This window comes from Wolffia australiana, chromosome 2, assembly GCF_029677425.1.
Source record: "Wolffia australiana isolate 7733 chromosome 2, ASM2967742v1".
In the NCBI taxonomy this organism is placed as follows: Eukaryota; Viridiplantae; Streptophyta; class Magnoliopsida; order Alismatales; family Araceae; genus Wolffia; species Wolffia australiana.
In genome coordinates, this window is record NC_135836.1 from 3,415,439 (window position 1) to 3,421,542 (window position 6,104).

Below are 6,104 nucleotides of genomic sequence, written 5' to 3' on the forward strand. Positions count from 1 at the left end.
TTTTGCATAGGCCGATAAAAATTTTGAATTTCATTTCAATAAAAAAGGCATGTTTATAATTTATTTATCTGTTTTCACAGGTGCATTTATTCTAATTATAATCCCACCCTTTTTCTATCATCCATGTCACCCCTAATGATTAAAAAATTAGAAGGCAACAGCTAAGCATCAGCAATGATGGCGTCACAATTTGGACCTACGTAATGGCAGATTTTTAAAAAATAAGAATGATTTTTTTGTTGAAAAATGGCAAAATCACAATGCGAGGTTCGTCCAACCCTGCAGTTGAGCCCGTAGACTGATCCATCCATGCCCTGGATGCCACCCAGGGGGTGTTTATTTATAAAATGTAGTGTTTTCATCATTTTTAGGCATGGAACGATCGTAAATGTCCAAATTACACACGGACCCTACTCACCCGCCCCCATGTTGCAGGAAAAAAAAAGGTACATAGGTGTAACCTAGTGAAGGCTGGGAGATGGTCACTCGTGCCAGCAGGAGCTGGGGGAGCCCTCGTAGTGATGCAGTGTGTGGAGTGCGTAGTCCACCCAAAAAACTGTGATTTGTCACCATTGCAAAAAACTGTGATTGGTCACCATTTGATTAAGTCATATGGTGACACCTGATAAGGTACAACTTTACGGCTTGAAATATTAAACATAATTCATAAGAATATACATAATATTGATTCTAACCAAGAAATCTGATATCTTGATTTCCAATAGTTCATAAAAAATATATTCCAACTCAGAAAAATAATATCATTAAGAATACTATGTCAGAAAATTACATTAAATATTAATAATCCAAAAAACCTACTACCGCCCTCGACATAAATTCATTTATTTTTACCTGATAGAGCACACATAAACTTTTTTAATGTAGAAAAATTAATAAAAAATTCATGGTTTCAACCTATCATGTGTCCACTAACTGCTTTAGGATTGACCATATTAATCATATGGCTGGGACTAGAAAGTATTATTCTATGTGAATTTTAGATATCATTATTTATTATTCTTTCAAAAATAACATTTAAAATAATTTTTAAAATACTAGTGATATCCCTACTATAGCATGTACGTTATGCTTACTGTATTGTATCAGTGAACATTGAACAATATATGGAATGTGTGATTGGCTTTCCGGTCACATATTTCCATCAACAAAAGTGCCATACATGGTTTTATACTGGTATAATAAAATATTATATGGGGGAAAAAGCCCATAATATATTCTAGTATGCTCAATAAATCTATGTGGCTACCCATAAGATATTGTCAACAAAAATTTCCCATGTAAGCATAATTGAGATGAAAATCTTTAAAATATATGATTCATAAATTCATTTAAAATTTTATTTATCCATGTAAACTACAATCTCTCGCATTTATTTAATTACCCCATTTGTTCAAAATTATTTTTCACTTTTAAAATACCAAAACCAAGTATTAAGTCTAAATAGGTAATCATTATCAAATCTTAGTTAAAAAGAAGTATGTTTCTCAACAGGGTGATTTAAAATTTGTTTTTTTTGATAGCATGCATGTTATGATATAAATTATAGCATGTTATTTTTATTTCAAGCATCAAAAGAAAAAGAAAAGGTATACCATCCTTTATATTTTTGCATTCTCACATGAGTGTCTGTCTATATCTGTTAATTTTCATCTGATACATAAACTATGGACATATTGAAGTACTTTATCCATTATTTTCAATGACCTTAACTATGAATATGTGCCCTTCTAAGAAAGTCTATTGCTGAATATTCATATTAACTAGTACTTCAAATCATTTTTTCTATATCATCATAAATGTGAATCCAAGAGAGAGCTTCCACCTAGGTCGATAGGAAGTTTGGTGTTTAGGTATGGTTTCGTTCAACCATTCAATATGCCACCAGTGACCTGTCCAGAAGTAAACTCAATTTATTGTTGGTCATAGAGGGGGTGGGCTTGAGTGTCTTTCTTCACTCTATGTCAAATATGTAAAATGTCTCTTATCCAAATTTAAAGAAATTGTCAATTTTATGGGGGTCAGGTGCCAAAAAACATTGAACTGCTCATCATACAGCGGTTTGAAGGAAAAAACAATTTGTCACCTTGGGAAATTTCTCTTTGAACAGTGAAACCATGCCTATTTAATCCATCAAATTATAAATCTTTCATATTAGAGTGCACCTCCAATATACACACTATAATCAATTTTAAGTATTTTTTATACTTAGTACTTATTAAGTGGCACAAGAATTTTTCATCACACAATAGTTGAAATTAAGTTTTATAGAATGGTCTTTCACATGGTGACATCTTGAAAACTAATTCTATTTATTATTTTAAAATTTATATGACATATAAATCCAATGATTTAAGCTCATTGAAGAACTAAATTTGGCTTACGTTTTTTCGCATTTGAATCAGAAAAATGTAGCTAAATTTATATACGACTTAAATATTTAATTACTTAAATATATACTACATGAACTTAAAAGTTAAATTTTTTTACGAGGATGTATTCTGTGAATTATATTGGCCAAAAATATTACATTTAAATTTATCAAAATATTTTTATACATTTAGGTATATAATTTTATTTCATCTATTCTAAAATTTTTCTTCAACCATGTTAAGATGAAGACCAAAACATTACTGTGATCAGTTTTGAGAATACAGGGTTAGTAAAATCAGACTAGGAATTAAATTTTTATATTAACCAAAAAGTTAATTTGTCACTTTGAAAATTTATAATATTTAATAATTTTAATTCATTTAAGTAAAACATTAGGTAGGATATTTGAAAAAAAATTATAACAAGATGTGCTTGGTTCTGTCTATTCCTTAAAGTCTCCAATACTGATATGGAAGAAAAATAAATGGCATAATATATTTATTGAGATGAAAAGAGACAATCACTAAATATGAAATCAAGTGACGAGAAAATACGAGGTGAGTTAGTGATATTAAGTTAGGGAGAGTAGTTAGTAGATAATGATAATTCAAATTTTATAAGAGAGGGTAAATGAGAGAACTAAATAATGATGATTCAAGGCATGACAGGAATAGGGTAGAGAAAAAGTCAACTACGATGATTAACGAGTAATTTAGTGGTACGACAATGGTAAGACGTGATTTGGAAATTTTATGGAGGTGGTTTCATAGCAAGATGTGATTGTAGAAACAAACAAAGCCACTGATGATGTCAAGAAAGCGTAGTGTAAGGCCAATATGCTTACTGTAGACCCTTACATTCTGTCAGGATCACATCGATTTGCGAGTGTAGGTAAGCTACCCCTCTTCTTTGCCGTTTCTTCCCTCACACCCAATGCACCAAGAACATACTTGATGGATCTCAAAAACTCACTATCTTTCAATCAACCCACATGAGTAGGAAGAAAATTTAAGGATGATTTTGAAGGTGATCCAACCTCTATTTACAGATAAGAGGGTATGGATGGGAAGAGTAGGGGGGGATCCTAGTCGTTCATTTTTTCTCTCTTCGTGATCGGCACTGATGCTTCCTCTTTTTCCATTTCTGTTTAACTGTCCAATCATGATATCCTTTACTGATCGCATCATCTTCCGCTATGTGCACCTGCAAAAGGAAAAGGGCAAAATATCAGTTTACTTCTCATCTTGAATATCGTGATGTGGCATCGTGTTGTTACGGACTACATCACAATATTTCCTTTTTCTTTGAATGACATGCTAACGCCTGTCATTCACAACAGAAAAAGGGAGAATATTCCTTATTATTACCCGATGTGCCACGCGTTTCTGCATACTGCATCAGCCCCTTATGCTTTTTAATCAAGTGCAGGGGTACACGTGTACGCCACTTGTACCGCCACGATTGCTGACTGATGTTCCCTCTTTTTTTTCTTCTCTCTCTCTATCAATTCTCATATCAAATTTATTGTGATTTAAATCAGCATTTTTCCATCAGTCCACATCATTCATGTGGATGAAAAGAGAGAGAATGTCAGATAATGATTGGTACATTATGGCATCGTAATATGCAATCCATAATTGGGCCTTTTTCAATGATTAGCACAGCTAATTTTAGGGATGCTCGTGGTTGTTCATCATTCGACGAATCAAATGGCAACACGTGGGGGTTGCATATTAAAGCCAAAAAATAGATTAATAAATCATTATAAAATAAATACTAGGTCATAAAAATGTAATATATATATATATATATATATATATATATATTTGACTTAGAAATTCATATCTCTCTTAATATAAGTCCAAACAATTCATAAAAATATTCTAAATCAGAAAATTGAGTTCTTTAATAACTGGGTATCGGAAAATTTGTTTAAAATCTGATTAAACCCCCAAAAATCATAATATCGAAATAAAAACATTTTTAATCATTTAAAGATTGATACCACACATTTATTTTCATGCATAAAAAGGTGTAACTTTCCCAGAATTAACTAAAAAATTTTACGTGTTATCAGTTATTTATTCCCAAATCTGGATCATTTTCAAGGAAATATGTTTAATCATGAATAATATAAATTTTTATTTGTATAAACTTTAAAATTTTACTTAATGGAAGACGTTGATATAAAGCTTTCACTTAGGAAACTGTGGAATTATCATTGGGGAAAATTACTGCTATATTTTCTCATTAATCACATTATAAGGTAATTTAAAAAGGATAATATTTTATAATTCATGTAACTGAGAAAAATGATGGAAAATAATTTAAAATTTACTTTTCTTATATGAAGAAAAAGTAAGGTTAAATGGATTGTAACGTTCAGACCTCCCATTATAGAAATGGGCATGAAGTGAGTTTGTCAAGGGATTTTTTATGCATGGCTTTGAGTCTACATAATAGTGGCATTCCGATGGAATAGCTCAATTTGAAGAGGGGTTTTGTGATGAGTTGTCTTAACGGATCTCCTCATGCCTACTAACCTAAAATGGGGTATTGCGAAAAAAAAAATTTATTTTTCTGAAAAAATTCAGAATAGAGAGAAGATGAGTGGAAAATGGGGGAAATGGATGAGGATGATGAAGATGTTTTGAAGTTCCTAAGGTTTTCATGCTGACCCTCATCTAACATCCATATTTTCTGCCAGGATGTGCTTTTTCACTCAAAGGGGAGTTTTGACAAATAGAATAAACTCAAAATACTCGCATCTAAAAGCTTTATCAGCCTGGGCTCTGAAGAATGCATAGTCTTTCCGGCCAGCCTCTATTAGAACACGTCTAGAATGACGGGAGATATAGAACGATATAATATGTATACATATGAAATCATTAATATCATGGCCTAAACTCTTGTCATTTCTTTCTCATTTCTCATTGGTTTAGAGCCCATTCCTATGAATTTAGTGTTCCTCTGTAGGAGGGAAGTTTAGGGCTTAGTGGAAAAGGTTTTGTTCCATACCTCTTTAACTTTTTCTTTGAAACCCAAGACCAAAACTTATCCTTTTTGGCCCATGAGCCTCTCGATTTAGCTGAACTAGTAGATATCCACTCAGTTTCTACCTATACTTATTACTCAAAGATGAGTTTTAAAATATAATTAATGTATTCACTATTACGTATTGCCTAGCTATTGTGATGCAACTGTACTGAAGTATGTACATCATAAGGTAATTTTTATTTTTATTCTGGATACATCAATTTTATTTTCAAAAAGAGAATAATTCATTTATTTCAACATTCGTTATAATAATTTGATAATGATATTAATTTTGCTCTCTTTGTTACCAGTCATCATTCATTCTATCTGTATAAAAACCTTATTAGATCCATAATGAGAAAACATGTCTTCATGCTTATCGCTTTATATATTGTCATCAAGATAGTCCAACCTTGAATCTTTTATAATGTGATTTAAGTGGACTCCTATCATGTTCATGAAGTACCTCTTTCATGCCTTAATGAAACAATGCCATTGAAATCAACACCCACTTATTGGAAAAATATTAAACAAATATGTCCTAGCCTGTTTGTTTACTCTAACAGAATTTACTCCAACTTAACACATAAAATCACTTGAGTTTCAATGTAGATAAGGATGTTGATTATAAACTTGGATGTCAACCGAATACCAGTATTATGATGGACAGGGACATC